Source organism: Siphateles boraxobius, unplaced genomic scaffold, assembly GCF_051911475.1.
Source record: "Siphateles boraxobius isolate OS27281-9 unplaced genomic scaffold, OSU_SipBor_1 5, whole genome shotgun sequence".
Taxonomy (NCBI): domain Eukaryota; kingdom Metazoa; phylum Chordata; class Actinopteri; order Cypriniformes; family Leuciscidae; genus Siphateles; species Siphateles boraxobius.
Genome location: NW_027509141.1, coordinates 26,524,516 through 26,544,291, shown reverse-complemented (window position 1 = coordinate 26,544,291; position 19,776 = coordinate 26,524,516).

Below are 19,776 nucleotides of genomic sequence, written 5' to 3'. Positions count from 1 at the left end.
CATTCATCTGGGAACATAATGTGTGAAACATAAATGATTTATAAATCTAAGCCAACATGGGAGAATACATTAATAACTTTCTAAATATGTGAACTGTTTATTAACAGTATTTCAAAATAAAAGTTTAAACACTTGCTCTTTACATGTTTTGATGTCCACATATTCTGGTTCAATAAATTACAGTGGCTGTATGTAGCAATTCTATCGTAAAGAAGTGGAAAAATATTAAAGATTAAATTAACATTTGAATTAAATGTGGTTTGGACAGTATTAAACTTTTTATTTTATTTGATCTGCTGTAAAGTGTAACAACACCAGGCCGCTGGCGCCCTCTGCAGACATTTGTTATAATACATAATGTACATTTGATGATTGTTTATGTTATGTAATAGTGTTGTTCTATAAAACCATATGATTACTTGCTTTTGATACTTTATTTTATAATATTATTGCCTCGTTATTATGCATTTTAAGTAATTTTAAAGGCTAGTATTTGCTTAGGTCGATTTTATTTACCACAAAAAATATCAGATTAATCGTCAAAATTACCGACCAATTGTTTAATTACCAAAATAATCGTTAGTGACCGGCCTAGTTGTCATGGAGCAGCTAAGTCTTGAACCTCCGAGGAATCACCCATTTTTAATAAAAGCAGAACAGAGGAGAGTCTGCTGGGAAAAAGAGAATGCGACATAGCTCGTAATAAAACAAGAATCAACATTGGCTTGGATTTTCGGAGATGCCGAGAACTGAGGGATTTAAAATGTTGTAAAAGCGAAACAAATCTGGCATTTTTATTACTCAACAGGTGAGTAAGGTATTTTATTGAACAAATAACTTGTTATTTGTAGCTCTCTAACAGACCTCATTGTAAAGCATTAACTATTGTGAAGGGTCATTAGAAGTACCATGTCTATCTATGGGAATAGCTACAGTTTTGTTTTTTAAAGGCTAGAGGGCTTAAATTTAGAAAGTGGGCCTTTAAATTATGTGTGCATGAGCATAATTGCATGAATACAATCAAAAAGTATGCCTTTGAAACATACATTTACCTAATCTTTTAAGGGAAAACCCTTTTCACAAGACATAAATGTCACTACACCGCAGGAAAAAATAATTTGTACAAGTACCTGCAAACATATGGTCTCTTCAGTAAATTGTTTGTGTGGATTCACAAAGTTGTTTGTGTTGGATTTCCCCGCTGTAGGAACAGGCCCTGATAGTGCGAGTCGAGACTGGAGACACAGAAACAGCCTGTGAGGGCAAGAACTCACTGATACGTGACAGCCATTTTACTGATGAAGGAAAGAGCACAGCTGTGTGCTCTCAGATAAGACCAGTGAAACAGTGATGACAGAGAGAGATGTGCAAAAGCAGGATGCTGTGTGGGATTCTGAGTTTTAAGTCCATATCAGATCGAACTGCGTCAGATCTCCAGATTTCATTTTATATTAAACAATTTTGTATCTAAACATCTATCATTCAATGCATGATAGAAATAGCCGATCGATTTTTTGTAATTTCTTTAAGGTAACCTTTGTCATCACTAGATAAGAAACATAATATTATTAAAGTTGCTGTGTGTAACTTTTTCACTCTACTAAAGCATAAAAATACCATAATATGTTTGCAGATACTTAGGAAACATGCTGAGTTCACATACTCGTTTCTGTGAAAAACATTTCTACAGCCAGTTATTTTACTTTGAAATGTGCGTTCCGTGTTGGAATGTCTGTTTTTGTTTTGTTCTGTGTGATCTCGCTCACTGCCAGTTCACCCAATAGTATTTCAACACCCCGGAATGCCAGTTGGCAGGAAACTCAACGTATTGCAGCCAGCAAACAAACTTGGTCAGAGATTGCAGAGTCTACCCAACCTAAAAAGCCTTGGTATCCATCTAAAATCCCTGAACGAGAGCATATTAAAACGTGGATAAATCAACTCATCAACTTACAGTGTGTAAGTATCCTCGACTTTCATTGTCAATTGCGCTCGTTCCTGTTGCGTGTTCTCAGACTGGTTACGTTTAAAAGTGTAATTCAGTCTGCTGCAATTTTGATGTCTGCTGATTGCAGTACCTTGTTAAAATAAGGTAAATACAACTCCGAAGATCCCGAAAAAAAGTCAGTTGGTGCTTCAGTGGCTACTTTCGCTCAGAGAACCTGTCAATCATGACGTCACAGCACCCTTTTTATAGCATCAGATAACTAACTAAAAACAAAAAAACAAACACTTGAAATTACATCAGCGTGATAAAAACTACAGTAAATCATAGAAACTGTCTTTGGAAAAAAGATATGTGAAGTGTAATTTAATTGTTTAGTTGGTTTCACGTCCCGTTGAATAACACGGGGAGGCGGGGTTTATGACCTATACTAGGACCGGTCACTGGGGGGCGATCGAGACGCTTTGGCTTCACTTTTCAGGGCTTGTGCGGCACGCTTGATCTGTTCTCACACACTTCAGCGTGCGTCACAGTCACTAGTTTAGATGAACACCGACACCCTGTGGTCAAATAAAGACATTTTTAATACCCCCAGCTTTCTCAGATCGGCTTGGGTTGGATTAAAACTTCATGTTCCGATGAGCTTGGAAGATTCTGCACACAGTAAACATCAGAATATCCCTTCTCCTTTCAATAAAAATGTCCACATTTTTAAATCTTATTGTGGACACTCATATTAAGTGGCGTTTGTACAACTAAATGACCACAGTAGCCTACATTGAAATTAAACATAACCGGAAATAAGTGAGATGTACAATTTCCAAACGGAAGTGCGTCACAAAGCTAAGTGCAAGTGGTCCATTGTCAGGGTTTGTTTTGTTTGTTCTATGAATGGCTCAGCTAAACAGGCCAGTAAGAGACAATTGATTATCATTATTCATTTTAAGTATACTAATGTATAATTAAAACATCTACAAATGTATAAAACTGAACAAAGATCAGGTAAAACCCACAGACACTTGTTCATTGGTGATTCATGGTTCATGGGTTTAATGGAGATCATCGCCCCCAGCGGTGAGCCATTGAAATTTCGAAGTGTTTCGAAACAGTTCTGAAGTAAGGACAGGAAGCCTCTTTTACTGAAATCACGTGACTCTGGGAGTTTGATACACGCTCCGAGTCCGAACCATTGATTCGGAACAAAAGATTCGCAAAGGTTTCGAAGCTTCATGAAGCTAGTGTTTTGAAGTTCCCATCACTAGATACATACACCAACACTAGACCACTTAAATGAGAAATTTGGATGTGAAGAGACTTTAAACCATCATAAAAAAAAAATTAAAATAAAAATGCTGGAACATTTCAGCCTGCCTTTAAGTTTTACATAGGAATTATAACATTTAGAATTTACGTTTCAGAGTTGTTATAGTAGCCTATTATAACACGAGCATTCACATGCACCTTACAGCAAAAATATACCTTATGTCTCCTTCACGATTTTTGTAACTCTGTAGGGGGAAAGCACATTGTGCTATTTACAATAGGCTCAATCACTTTACAGTTGCAGATTACAACTATATCTAACTATAAAGGTAGAAGCACAAAGTTGTGTTGAAAGAATGTCTCGTGTCAGGTGGTTATCCGCGCGCAACTAATACAAACAAAACGCATAACTTACGTGAACCTTTACAACAGCACTCAGGATAGCTACCACCCGTCCATCCTCCCCATACAAAATAACAAAAAATATCTGATTTACTAAACAAAACGGCTAACCTGTGACAGTATGAGACGGAGACGACTGGGATAGTAGGACTGAAAAGTGTTGCCGTTACTTGCCTGATGGAGGGCTTCTCTCCCGCGGCAATGCGAGTCAACACACAGCAACTCACAGGCCAGACAATCTGGGTAACATAACATGCTAATTATCTAAAACAGATGTCAATCAAACTCATCAAGCATTATCTAATTTCACATTTTATTTTTTTTAAGGACCTAAGATGTTAATCATGTTTGTTATATTATAATAAATTAAACAACAATCCTTTAATAAATAAAATATTTGTCTAATAACTGGGTGTGCCTATTTATTTTAGTGGGCGGGTCTATGCCCATTAGGCCCGTCCATTGGCTACGCTACTGCAATATTCACAGCTACTTGTTCATTTTTGCTCTACCAAGATTTCCATTACACGAGAGTAGATGTTAAAACTTCATGCTGATTTGTACTCGGCTTTCGCCAAGATAAGCACCAACTAAGACATAGCTTTACAGTAACCTATGCTTCTCCATCCATTTACGCTTCTTTCCATATGGTGATGTAAATCTCCTTCTGTCTAGTGTTAACAGGCGTCAGCACACACAACGGCTGCAACCACAGTGCGGCACCCTCCGTCCTCAGTGTTTCGTCGACTAGCCCACGACACCTCAAGAGGGCTCGACAGTGACACTGGCATCCCAGAGTCACCCCCCTCCGTCCCCCACTCAACTCAGCCCAGCTTACTGACCTCTACTTCCCTCTTGCTGCTGAGACCTAACCACAATCTCACAATCTCTCCGCAACCCAACCATACGCGCCAACCCGTTTGACTAAGGCTGTCGAGCACCACTGGTGCGTTAATATGCAGTTCCCTTTCAAGGGAACTTCGAGCTGCGTCAAACGCTGCGTCATGAAGCACGTATGGAATCAGCCCAATGGAGAGATGAAACGTCATAGGCGGGTGACGTCATCGACCAGGAAACTATAAAGCACCCCAAAAACACAAGCGCATTAGCTTCTGTGCTTTCAGTCGCGCTACATGTGAATCTGTCCCTGTGTGATATTGTCTGTCTTACATACCCTGCACCACACAAACAATTTATCCCTATATATATATATATATTGAGAGATTATGGCGGACGGACAGCAGTTTAGAAAGTGTGTTCCTCCCTGCTCGCGTTATTTAACGAGCGGGGATACACATGATCTTTGTGTTGTTTGTTTGGGAGTTCAGCATGCCCAGTTTGCTCTCGAGGGAGCAGACTGTGAGCATTGCGAGCGTTTGCCGTTAAGGACGCTCCGCTCCCGCCGATCGCTCTTTGAGGAGAGCGGTTCGGTGCGCGCTCCCCGCGGTTCGGGTCCCGCTTCTGCCGAGGCAGAGCGGCGGCGCTTATCGTGGGGATCGCAGATGGATCTCACAGCGGGGTTTGAGACGGGCTCTGCCTTATCTCTCCCTTCACCTGTGAGATCCAGTGCCTCAGTCCCGGGTTCGGAAGCACGCGCTGCGGTTTCTTCCGCTCGGGCTGAGGCACCAATGCTGCAGCTATCCAGTTCTGAGGAACTTGATGTTGTTAGTGTTAAGGGAGATGTGGAGGATTCGCCACCCCACACTCCTGAGAGTGATGAGCTTATGGAGGTGTTAACAAGAGCTGTTGAAAAACTTAATATTGAATGGCCAGTGACTAGACAGGAGTCTGTTTCTAAATCAAAGTTGGATGAGAGATTTTTGCCGTCACGTGTGCAGCCTCCACGCCGGTGCCTGCCGTTTTTCCATGATCTCCACACCGAGGTGTCGAAATCATGGAGAAAACCGGTGTCATATAGAGTGTTTAGTCCCCAGACTTCAACATACGCTAATATTATGGGAGCCAAGGCTCATGGTTATGGTGCTTTGCCTCGTGTGGAAGAGACGCTTGCGAGCCATCTCTCCCCCGAAGCAGCATCATCTTTTAAGGCACCGGCATTACCCACCAAGCCTTTAAGAAACACTTCGGCTTTGGTGGGTAAAGCATATTCGGCAGCAGGTCAGGCTGTGTCATGTCTGCATACTATGTCAATCTTGCAGGCATACCAGGCTGATCTGCTAAGGGACATGAGTGAGAGTGAGGAGGTCAGTACTGACGTAGTTCGCGAACTGCGTCAGGCTGCTGATTTATCCCTGCGTGCCACCAGAGAATCGGCCAAATTAATGGGTCGTTCTATGGCAGCTCTGGTGGCCGCAGAAAGACATTTGTGGTTAAATCAGACTAATATTAAAGAGAGAGAAAAAGCTTTTCTTTTAGATGCTCCTCTTTCTCCCATGGGGTTGTTTGGTGATGCTGTGAATTCAGTTATCGATAAATTCCAAGAAGAAAAGAAACAAACTGCAGCTTTTAAAAAGTTTCTTCCCCTTAAAGTTCATGTCCCTGGGGCTGCTGGGCGGGAGCAGCCCCGGCCGTCTTCGAGCTCATCACATAGAGCGCAGCAGAGGCAGAGTGTCGCGTCTCGTGCTCCCCCTGCTGGACAGTGGGCTCAGCCGCGACACTCTCAGCCGAAGCCTTCTCCCAGTAGAACTGATCTGAGGACAGTTATATTGGCTAAGAAGGCTTCGGCTAATAAGAAGTCCTGACGCCAAGCCGTTCAGGATGCTGAGGGTGGTCCCCACCGAGGCGGAAAGGTGTTCACCTCTTTTTACGGTGCCCATTCCTCCTCGGTGCCCTCAGGGGCTCGTTCTGCCAACCCCGCCTTTATGCCGGGGCACAGACGATCCCAGCGAGCGCTTTCCCGAGGGACGCTCGCTCCCTCTGAGGAGGGTCTCAGAGCGGTCAGACCAGTTGTTCCCTGCCGGTGCGCCGTTACAGGGCGCTGCGTCTGCTGCTCAAGTTACACCAGAGGCCAGTCTCGAGAGGCTGGTACCCTTAGTAGAATTTCTGGCAGAGTGGAAAAGCCTTCCAAAAATATCTCATTGGGTCCTGCAGACAGTAGAAAAGGGTTATGCTATCCAGTTCAGGTGTCGTCCACCAAAATTCAGAGGGGTTCTGCACACAGTGGTGGGCCCCGAGCAGGCTCTGGTATTGGAACAAGAGGTGAAAACGCTCCTTCAAAAAGAGGCTATAGAACGGGTTCCTCCTCCCAGTTTGGAGTCAGGTTATTACAGCCGATATTTCATCGTTCCAAAGAAGGATGGGGGGTTGCGTCCAATTTTAGACCTGCGCATATTGAATCGCTCGGTAGGGAAGCTAAAATTCAAGATGCTCACTATCAAGCAGATCGTGTCTCAAATCAGGTCCGAGGACTGGTTTGTCACGATAGATCTGAAGGACGCATACTTCCATGTGTCAAACCTTCCACAACACAGGAAGTTCCTGAGGTTCGCCTTCGGGGGCGAGGCGTACCAGTACAGGGTTCTTCCGTTTGGCCTAGCTTTATCTCCCCGCACTTTCACGAAATGCATGGATGCAGCACTAGTGCCTCTGAGGCTTCAGGGCATTCGTATTCTCAATTACATCGACGATTGGTTGATTTTAGCTCAGACCGAGCAGATGGCGGTTCGGCATCGAGATGTCGTCCTCGCTCATATCAGAAAGTTGGGGTTGAGGCTGAACGCAAAGAAAAGTGTATTATCTCCTTCCCAGAAGACCACTTTTCTGGGTGTCGTTTGGGATTCGGTATCGATGCGGGCGCGACTCTCTCCGACCCGCATCGCTTCGATTCTCTCAGCTGTGAAACAAGTGAAGCTAGGCCAGCTACTCACTGTCAAGCAGTTTCAGAGACTGTTGGGTCTGATGGCAGCAGCGTCCAACGTTATACCTTGCGGCCTGTTGTACATGAGACCGCTACAGTGGTGGCTCAGGACCAAGGGATTCTCCCCGAGGGGAAATCCGCTCCGCACGTTCAAAGTCACGCGGCGCTGCCTTCGTGCTCTGGTCATGTGGAGAGAAACTTGGTTCCTATCCAAAGGTCCTGTGCTGGGGGCTCTTTGTCGTCGCATAACGCTAACGACGGATGCTTCCCTCACAGGGTGGGGGGCGGTCATGAGTGGTCGCCCGGCCCAAGGTCTGTGGCAGGATCATCATCTTTCGTGGCACATAAATTGTCTAGAGATGTTGGCTGTGTTTCAGGCTCTGAAACACTTCCTAACAGACCTGAGAGGCCATCATGTGTTAGTTCAATCAGACAACACGTCGGTGGTCTCTTATATAAATCATCAGGGGGGCCTGCGGTCTCGCCGGCTTTACAAGTTGGCCCGTCAGATCCTCCTGTGGTCCCAAGGGAAGCTACTATCTCTGAGAGCAATGTATCTCCCTGGGTATTTGAATGTGGTAGCAGACTCCCTGTCGAGGCAGGGGCCGAGGCCAGGGGAATGGAGACTCCACCCCGAGGTGGTGGAGCTCCTTTGGTTGAGTTTCGGTCGCGCCGAGGTGGACCTATTCGCTTCCAAGGAGACCACTCATTGTCATCGGTGGTTCTCCATCACTCTTCCAGCCCCCCTGGGGTTGGATGCTATGGTGCAGCCGTGGCCGAGGTCACGTCTGTACGCCTTTCCCCCGATTGCTCTGTTACCAGGAGTTCTGGAGAGGGTCCGCCGGGACGGGGTCAGTCTACTACTAGTAGCCCCGTTCTGGCCGGCCCGAGTATGGTTTGCGGACCTGATTTCTCTCCTGGACGGTTCTCCTTTGGAGCTCCCGGTCAGGAGGGATCTACTCTCCCAGGCGGGGGGCACGATACTTCACCCCCGCCCAGAATTGTGGAAACTGTGGGCTTGGCCTCTGAGGGGGCCCAGCTCATAGACTCCGGTCTCTCAACCGAGGTTGTTGAGACCATTCTTAACTCCAGAGCTCCATCCACGAGGAAGCTTTATGCCTTGAAGTGGAAACTTTTCACTTCTTGGTGTGGAGAACACCTGCAGGACCCAGTTAACTGCCCAGTGGGTGCAGTGCTGGAATTCCTGCAGGAGCGCTTCTCCACAGGGTTATCCCCCTCCACACTAAAGGTGTATGTGGCGGCACTAGCTGCTTACCACGTCCCTTTCAGTGGAGTTTCTCTTGGGAGACACCCGCTTATAACTCGTTTCCTCCGTGGCACTTTGAGGCTGAGGCCAGCAGTTCGTACGAGGGTGCCGACTTGGGATCTGGCCATTGTATTAGAAGGTCTTTCCCTAGCTCCTTTTGAACCTATCGAAGAAGTTCCCGAGAAGTTTCTCACTTTTAAGACTATCTTTTTGCTTGCTATCTCTTCACTAAAAAGAATCGGAGATTTGCATGCTCTGTCGGTTTCACCCTCGTGCCTGGAATTTGCACCTGGCATGGTTAAAGCTTTTCTGCATCCTAGACCAGGTTACGTTCCTAAGGTTCCTACTAATATTGTTAGACCTACGGTTCTGCAGGCTTTCTGTCCTCCTCCATTTATGTCATCGGACCAGGAGAAACTTAATTCACTCTGCCCTGTTAGGGCATTAGACGCTTATGTCCACAGAGCTGCCCTGTGGAGGAAATCAGAACAACTTTTTGTATGTTTCGGGCCACCCAGGAAAGGGTGTCCGGCGTCTAAACAGAGAATGAGCAAGTGGGTGGTTGAGGCTATCTCACTTGCTTATGAGTCGGCTGGCCAGCCTTCACCTTTGGTTGTCCGAGCTCACTCTACCAGGAGTATGGCTGCTTCTAAAGCTCTTTTGTCGGGGGTTTCCCTGAGTGATGTTTGTGATGCGGCTGGATGGTCTTCACCGCATACTTTTATTAAGTTCTATGACCTAGACTTAAGCTCTACCCCTGGGGCACAGGTGCTCTCGTCCTCTGTGCGCTAGTCTCACATGACGGTCATTTGGTCCTATGGCGACGTGGGTATTCGCGTTCCCGCAGCGTTTGACGCAGCTCGAAGTTCCCTTGAAAGGGAACGTCTCGGTTACGTATGTAACCCTAGTTCCCTGATAGGGAACGAGACGCTGCGTCGCTCCGCCATACTCCCGGCACTCCCGTTAGCGCTTCCTTCAAGCCTATCAGAAGCTAATGCGCTTGTGTTTTTGGGGTGCTTTATAGTTTCCTGGTCGATGACGTCACCCGCCTATGACGTTTCATCTCTCCATTGGGCTGATTCCATACGTGCTTCATGACGCAGCGTTTGACGCAGCGTCTCGTTCCCTATCAGGGAACTAGGGTTACATACGTAACCGAGACGTTTCACTGGCAACGGTTCTGTATGGCATACCACCTACCGCAAAACACAATATCTGATCAGTACTGATCAGATCAACTGATCAGATCAGTAACTCTTGGCCACTGAATCCGACGTCTCTGAGGAGCCGAGTTGTAGAGTGTGCCACAAAACCTCAACAACCCACTTCCACTGGATAAACCTGGACTCTCCATCCTCGCTGTTCTGCTTCAGTGGCCAGATGAGCATACCACAGTTTCTTCCTCTCATATACCTCATCTACCGCATCCTCCCATGGCACTGTTAACTCTATCAGTTGAACAATGCGTACTGATCCAGACCACAGAACAATATCTGGTTGTAGGTTAGTGGTGGCAATCTCAGGTGGAAAAATAAGCCGTTGATCAAGATCAGCCAGCATCTTCCAGTCCCTAGCAGCTTCCAGTTGTCCTGGGCGAGAATTGGTGTTAGCACCTTTTCTTGGTGGTTGCTCGCCTGGGCGGAGGAAAATTGTCTTCTGCGTGTAATGTTTTGCTAGAACAGGCGGCAACTTATTGGTCATACTACGCTTGCCTTCCAATGCTAAAGCCAAACATCGCAATACTCGGTCATGGCGCCAAGTAAACCGACCTTGACTAAGAGCTACCTTACATCCTGTCAAAATGTGCCTTAATGTGGCAGGTGATGAACACAAAAGACAAGAGGGATCCTCTCCTACCCAGAGGTTTAGGTTCTGCGGTGATGGGAGAACATCATATGTTGACCTAATAAGGAAACTGATCCTACTCTCTTCCATTGACCAAAGGTCTTGCCAGCCCATTTTGCGTTGTTCCACACTCTCCCATCTCATCCACTCTCCCTGCTTGGCCTGGGAAATGGCCTTTATATATCTCATCCTCTCCTCCTGCTTTCGCATCTCGTTGACTACCAGCTTCCTCCTTTGAGCTGGGCCTGCCTTGTGCCATTTTGGAGGAGCTAAACTTAGCCCAAAACCCCCTCTTCCATGCTGTACCTGTCCCACGATATCCCCAATTTGAAGGTCAGCCTTTGCCTCTACTACAGATTTCTTTGCTGACCACTTTCTACCAGTTTTTACCACAGGGGCTGCCTCCCTTACACATTTGTCGCGTGACTCTGCTAAAGTCATTTCCAGTCTGACCTTGGCACACTTAAACTCCTCGGTTAAAGCAGAGACTGGCAGCTGCAATACTCCTACTATAAAGTTGGAGTACTATAAAGTCCCACTCTGCTGAGGCAGCGTGGAACTCCCAACCATTTCCTGATGTATGAACTTATTAACGCTTCCAGCTTATCCACTGTTGTCAAAGAAACCTCGTACACAGTCAGTGGCCACAGCAACCTTTGCAGTAGACCAAACTGAAAGCACCAGAGTTTTAGTTTGCATGGTAGAGCACAGCTGTTTATGCTCTTCAACCCTTCCACTGCTTGTCGTCTAACTTCTCCCACTCGAACTGTGTCTTTTAGATCCCCATTGTACCATCTCCAAAGACTCTTCACTGGCTTCTCAGAAACTGTTGGTATTGCCTCACCATTAATGAAGAATGTTTTATCTACTACCTTAACTATCGAGATGCTCCTTGATTTAGAGGGCTTAAATTGAATCCGTGCCCATTCAATATTATCTGTTAACTTCCCCAATAACCGATTAGTGCAGGCTACTGTTGTAGTCATGGTGTGTCATGTCATCCATGTATGCTCTGATTGGTGGTAGTCGCATCCCAAAAGCAAAGCGCTCTCCTCCTACCACCCATATTGATGCCCTTATGATTACTTCCATTGCCATGGTAAAAGCCAGTTCCAACAAAAATAAGTTTCAAATTATTATTAAACAGCAAGCACAAATACCCAAAAGTGGCAGCCCTTCTGGCACACTCAGTGTCTGAAATTATTACTCACTCCTTCGAGTGGACTATAATAGTGGGGTAATGTAGGGAAGAGTGAATTAGCGGATAGGGGGTCATTTCAAACACAGCTTAAATTTGAATGAATTGGATGAGAGAATGATTTAATGACTCAGTCTATAAGACGGTCACTTTTGTTCATAAATAAATGTTTGTTTTTTGTGGTGAGTAGGGTATTATTAATAATTGTAACTCAGTCTATAAGGGTTTATATTTCACATATGTTAGCTTGCAATGTTCTGCTAAAGTTTAAATGCAATAAAAACAAAAAATTGAGCAAATCGGTCGAAGGAATGATTCAACCACACACTTATTGCCACCTGCTGGCTCTAAAGGTGTGTTGGACTTGAAGCAGTGCTGAGCAGACCAATCGGTGTATGACATCAAAGAAAAAAGAGAGAGCGTTTCGCAAGCATAAGGAGCATAATGTCCACTCTCTTAACACTCTCACAGCACTTTGATGTCATACACCGATCAGTCTGCGCAACGCCGCTTCAAGACAAACACACGTTAAGAGTTGCAAAAATCAATTGATCTACAAGAAAACAAGAAGCAGCTTTGTGTTACAAATACATGTTTTTTGTTTAAAACATGATTTGTTTGACTCCAAATAGTAACAAATCAACATGAAAACATTGTCATGTCATTTTATTGATATTTATTATAGCTATAAAACAAAATCCAGTGCTATACATTAGATAGTGGTTATTAGCTAGTAATGATTTTTGCCTTGAAAGTCATTCCCGACCCAGTGACTGTGCTTTCTGTGGGGAGGCAGCGCTGTAAGGCGGACACAAATCTGGTGTTGTCCTCATAACTTCCCTGACCAATTGACTTCCCGGGCTCTGCCAAATGACTCAGCTGTCCCCTCCAGGGTCCAGCCCATTGCTCTGCCAGAATAATGCCAAAGTTCCAACAGGGGCCATTCCTCCACGGAAGCCACTAAGATCATTCACTCTGGTAGGCTACACAAGGGATATAGAAAATATGATTTAAAAGAGGGGTGCAGATGGATTTGCCCTTCATCAACATAAAACTGATTAATATAAGAGTGATTCAGGCTGTTATGGAAGTTTTCGGGATTGATGGATAAGGGATGCATTGTGACTGAAGCGAGTAAAAGAAAAGATACCGAGACCTCATCTCAACACAGTCCACTCTTGTGGAATCAATATGCAGCTATAGCTCAGGTTATTGTGTTCTCACACATGCAGCCACGGTTTTGTGCCCACTCAGCAAAGACAGTAACTAGAACACAGCATTAAAAATGAAAGAACCAAACTATTAATCTTATGGTTTATAGCAAGGGAATTCATAGCAAACTGTAATTGATATTTTATATATTATAAAAAAGAAAACCCAAAAAAAGCATACTTCTGCTTTGCGTGCATTGCTTTAAAATAAACTGTGAATGACTGATGTCTCCGCTACGCTTTAGAGAACATCTATTCTGCTTCTGTGGATTCGATTAACTTGTTAATTTAAAAAGCAGGACAGATTTTACAGAAAGATGATGAGCTTGACATTTTTACATTTTTAAATCCAACGGTTGGGTTTGTTCATATTTGACCCAAACATGGGTTGAAACAACCCAGATTTTTTTAGAATGAGAATGCCTATGCATAAATCCGTCCCTGCTTGAGCACATGACGATTTTTTTGGCGTTTGCAAAATCAGAAATTCGCCAACATGCAGTGTGCATTTAAAGAGAATTATAAATGAAATACATAAACATTTCACCACGACACAAATAAAAAAATTGAAGAATAATTATAAACAATTGCTAATCTTGTGTCCAAGCCAAGGGGGGGAAACACAGATGCTCTTGGTGTAGGCTACAATAAAGACAAGGCTGCCATCTGCTGGTCAAAGTAGCCATTGTTATTTCTTCTGCAAACACAGATTGACTAATTTTTTATATAAAAACATAAACTGCGTTCATAAACAATGTTCACTGATCCTTACACACTAACTAGAATATGTTTTTAATAAAATATGTTAATTTGTAATACTTTACGATGGCATAAAATAGAATTGCATTAGGCAGTGGCAAGTGGTTCCCAACCCTGGTCCTGGAGGACCCCGAGCACTTCACATTTTTGGGTAGGCTACGTTTAGTTTGCATTTCCTTGCTATAAAAACTTTGTTAAATTCTTAGATTCTTAGATTAAATGTATGCCACAATAACAGACTGAATCAGACACAATCCACGGTTAAACAGATCATCTGTGAAATAACACCTAATGTGTGGCAGGAAAGGCTGCGCAGTTAGTGTGGTGTTTATTTTGATCAATAGATGGCACTGTTGCTCACTATAACAGCTTCAAGTCGTGTTATTCGTCGTCCTTAACTAATTACATACTCTTGAAGGTTTTGCTTGTTAACACAAAGGGTTAATGTTTGGTTGGTTAACAACAACAACGCCTATATACAAAAAACAAATATTCACCTAGTGCTAGAATGCTAAATCAATAAAATAATTAACGTTTTTAGTCCTCCTCTGTTCTGATGTACCCACAAATCGTCACTAGATGGCGACAGAGTACCTTTTTTTGCGTCGTGTTTATTTTTTATTGTTTTATTACGCACCACCACCTATGTATTTTCAGGGTGGCAGATGGCATAGTGAAAACAATTTAGTGCCAGAGAAGTCTTTAATGAAGCTGTAGGGCATGTGTGCTTTGAATACATCTGAAGGGCATTACAGACCGCACTAATGTGTCAGTGTTTTCCCCCTCTGCAGTCTCTCAGTGAATGTGCGCATGTGCCCTGGCTGAGTTACCCAACGACCCAGAGTTCATAGTGTTAAGTAGGTCATACTCAGCAGGTCAGACGTGATGCTCGCCTCTAGAGGAACGTTCTATATAGGCGCGCGCGCGCGTTTGAACCTCACACTCCATAGTTCACAGTGTTAAATAGGTCAGTCACTGCTGGTCAGATTCGACCGTGGAGAAATTTGTTCTCTAAAGTGTCTAAGTGTAGGCTACTTATGTGCTGTAAATATTAACGTAAAGTTATTTTCATACCGCAATAAAACAATGAAATCTGGTGTTTGTGATTGAATGTCAGCTGTTTTCAATCATTTTATATTAACATTTAATCATTTAGCAGACGCTTTTATCCAAAGCGACTTACAAATGAGGAGGAACAATAGAAGCAATCAAACCAATAATAGGACAACAATGTGCAATTGCCGTGACTATTCCCAGTTACAGTTGTCTAGCACAGTAGGCTACACATGCTCAATACACGAAGCAGGTTTTTTAAATGAATAAAATGAATAGATATAGAATAGTAGTGTTAGTATAAATGGGTCAAGTGTTGATGAATTTTGGACCCCCAAATATGATCATCATAAGCTATATATTTGATATATAGGCCTATAATATTAATATTATACACAATATACATTTTTACAGAAGGCTATTAATAGTGTCTTTGTACTATATATATATACACATTCTATATATATATATATATATATATATATATATAGTATAAAGACCCAACGTATACTGTAAAAATGAATATGTGTAATGAATAATATTTAGTTTCTATTGTTACCATGTTTAAGTTTTTTTTCCATTAGATGTATTTATTCTTATATATTAAATATCTTATTTCAATATCTAAACATGTTTTTATTTTGTTTAATATTATTTTATTGATTTATTTCATATTTTTACAGCGTTTTTCATTCCCATCCTACAACGTAAAGGGTAGCTTTATATTTTCATGTGTAAAGATTCAATATATACTGTAAAAATTTATAATTGTAAAATATTATTTGAAAGATATTTAGTTTCTACTGTTACATTATTATGTTTCCTGTATTCACTAGTAAAGTATATATTCGGTTAGATTAAATATTATATTATTTATCTAAATCTTATTTTTTTATAAATCATTTTTTTGCACTGTCTTTAATACCATCCTAAACATTTTAAAAGCATCTATATATTTTCATGCACAAGGACACAATTTATACTGCAAAAATCAATATAATGTGTAAAATATTATTTGAAATACTTAGTTTCTTTTGTTACATTATGATGTTCTTTTCCCTTGCTGCATTGTTTGATGTATTTATTTATTAACAATAACTATTTTGTTATTTAATTAAACATTTTGTATTTATTTGGTTGAATCTTATTTTATTATTTATTTATTTTACACTGTTTCTCTCTAAACATTTCCACGGACACTCTATAGCCCCCATTTCTGGCATTATATCGAATGCTATTGACTCTACTTGTACAGACACCAACCTAAAATATGCATTTGAATCATCCTCAAATTACATTCTGTGTTCATTAATACACAAATCATGCACGTCATTTTATATTTTGTTTAATACCAACAGACATATTTCCATCCTTTTTAAAGCAATTATAATGCCATACTTCAGTTTTTAATGTTTCACATGTGCTGAATACTAACATATTATCATCCGCACATAGTTTCCATCCTCCACCAATTCTGCTTTAGAAAAGAAAGATGACAATTCAGTTATTATAAACATCATCACTGTACTGTATCTCACTGCATCCCTTTTTTTCTCTGGCTGGCAAGTTGTGTGTGTCTGGGACAAATTTCCAAAGCATTTGGATCTCTGTCTTGCATTAAGTTCCTCCACAGACCTTCAAAAGGCTCAGGTCTTTGGTTAAAGTTAGAGGGATGTGCAAATGATCTCTGGTAATTGTGGGGTGGAAGAGCTCCAGATCATCTATCTCAGAGAACCATCAAAGTTCTTTTAGGATTTAAGTGTTTAAAAATGGTGGCTCTCAAAAGGAATGTGCTTTGAAACAGCATACGGCAGACTTCTTTAAATACATCTTCATTTTCGCCTGTGCGTATCTTAATCCTATCCATGATGCTGTAAAATGGAAGCAAATACATTCCCTGTGCGTCTGTTCCACATAAAGCCAGAAGAACATTGACTGCTTCTGTTGACGGCTGCTGCTACTGAAATGAGAACTGACCGTGTACGGATCTGGTAGTTGGTTGGAAATTGTTTGGTTTTGCCTAAAACAAATTACGAAAATACTTCCAATTGCACAGTACTTCACTTTAACTGGACAACTCTGAAAAGAACATTGTAAATAATTTATGCATTGAACGTTATATTACACAAATGATGACTAGTGTGATGACTCAGCTGTACTGCAGTGTATTATTACATGAATACATATTCCACTGAATTATATACTCGGAACATTGGGGACCTTTTTGCAAAACTATTCTGTTTCTTCTAATGGTAAATCATTGTACGCCGCTGACATTTTTAATGCAAGCACTGCAATATTTAATGACCCTTGCGGTCAAAGCATTTGTATATTTGCGTGTATACAAAGTCGATTGAGAATTTTAATAATATCTTACCCTGCTGTCTTTTTGTTATATAATAATATTTAAAATGTATTTCTAAAGTTTTTTTTTTAATTTATATTTATTTTAAGAAAAGGTTAAAAATAGCATATATAACTCTTGTTTTAATTCAAACAAATAATACAAAAGAGAACGTTTGAAAAAGATAGATATGCTATTAATAATACTTCCAAAATGCTACACACAACAAAAAATAAACTACAAAAAGAACAAGAGCGACAACACCAAATAATAATAATAACAACGTGGCTTTCCAAAAGCTCAAGATCACTGTACAAATAAACAAATAACAAATAATATTAATGTTCTGTATAATAATGTGGCTTTCCAACAGCTCAATGTCACTGTACAAGACAAATAAATAACAACAACAGCAAATAAAAATAATAATGTATAAATAGCTTTCCAAAAAGCTCAAGGTCACTGCACATACAACAAATAAATAAACAACAAATAATAATAATAATAATAATAATAAATCTATTTAGAGGAAAAGAGCAAACATTTTTTGGAGCATTTGTATCTGAACAGACAGTGTCAGGGATTTTAAAAATGATAAACATTTGGATAATTTGTCATCAAAAATATTTGAGAGAAAAAAAATAATAGTATTAATTAGCATAAGAATAATAACAATCACAACAACAATAATACTAACAATAATAATAAAACTTACCTCATGATGAGAGTCTTATTTAAATATTTTGTATTTCAGGCAAATGTCCAAAGCAAAATCCAAGCTGCATTCCAAGTGAACATTTCCAGTACTGATGAATTTTAGACTCCAGTCTCCATATGCATGTGAGCAACTGCTCTCACACACAGTCTCAAGGACTCTGAATCAACAACTTGACAGCAAGCTGGCAAAAAGCTTCCACACCTGTCATAACTGTCCCAATGCTGAGGAAATCTGTCAAAGTTAATGGTTTAAAAAGGTCTCATGAATCGAATATTTTCAAAATGTAATTACTAAGATGAAATGTTCTTAAGCAGTTTATACCACAAACATCATCTGGCTAAATAGAACATTATTCATATAAGTTACGTATTTCAGAAATATTAGTATTCTGATATTTCAGAAATAATTACAAAATATAAAACATCACCAGAACTATTAAATATTATAAATAAATAAAATAATAAATCCAGGTATACTGCAAATATTTTCATCAGGTTTTCCAATAAAAAGATCTAATCTTCCTTAAAACAAAGAATCATTTATCTGAAATTCACATCTGAATGAGATAAAGATTATTTAGTAACATTTGTTCTTGAAACATTGGCAGAAAGGGAATACAACTTGTAAATATTTTTAACTAAACTAATATAAATTATATTTGCAGTGTATTTTCAAATCATTATTCTCTCTGCATATATTTTGCTATATTCTGTATTATATGACTATAAATGTGATCCCCAAGCCTCCATATCTATAGATAGTAGTCTTTATATATATATATATATATATATATATATATATATATATATATATATAGCCTATTTACATGAACTATTACTTTTACGTCATGAAATAAAAACTTAAAATAACATCACGGGTCAGACTTTATTATCATCAAGACCATCATAGTTCTGTTTATATTTTCACACAACATGATTTAACATGAGTAATGTTTTCCCGATGTGAAAAGCTGTCATCGTGAGCTCAAGTGGTCTTTTTGAACTGCTCACACTGCAACCAATCTCTGTAAAGGCTCATTTCAATGGCATTTCTAATATTTGACTGTATAATATTTGTACTGACAGTGCAAATAAGAGAAATGTTAGGGATTTAGAAGTAAGTCTTCTCAGCATGGGATGATTCAACTAATATATACACGACCAGAACAAAGCCAGAACAAACGATCCGCTCCAAATGGCTTCCACTAATGATAGATGGATATTCACAGTACGACTTGGCCACGAGATTCAGCCAGTGTTTCAGTCATCTGCACATACCACGACCTGGAAAGCTCACTGATTGCACTTTGATTGACCTGATACTCTTTTAAATATCTGCCGATCGCATATGTGGAAAAATGAACATTAGCGGTCCTTCAATTAGTGAATCGCACACATGGCCACTGTTTACATAGATTTGTAGTTTCCCTTTTCCCCCTTAGCATGACCACATCATGATCTTTTAAAAATGTGATTCGAAAGCAATGATGTGTGAGTGCAAACTATTCCGGTCATCATCATCGTCATGACCATGAATGAAAAAGCAAGGGGCGTTTCCATTAATCTAGATATTTCTGGGCATTCACGTCGAGTTTGAACACTTTCATGTGCATTTCCAGTGAAAGATGATTGTTGGGTTTTTAGTCCCGTTCTGTTGAGGGTCTGGCGCTGGTACTATTCATGTTGAGCCCGCGGTGGCAGTGGTTAACAGTGCGTAAAGGAGGGGGAAGCAAAAGCGGTCGGGATTAGATGAGGAGAACTGTTGGATTGTCAGCGGGTTGTGCACTGAACTCCTGAACTCCAACTTCTCCTCGCAGGAGCCGCGTTTTTTTCCCGAATGCCAGTCTCGGAGAGGTCAGCGAGAGGTCGCGGGGCTTTCACACATTGGCCCGTTAACGAGGCCTCCGAAGCGGGGCGAGCTGTGAGGAGACACTGGGATCCGGTCGGCGAGAACA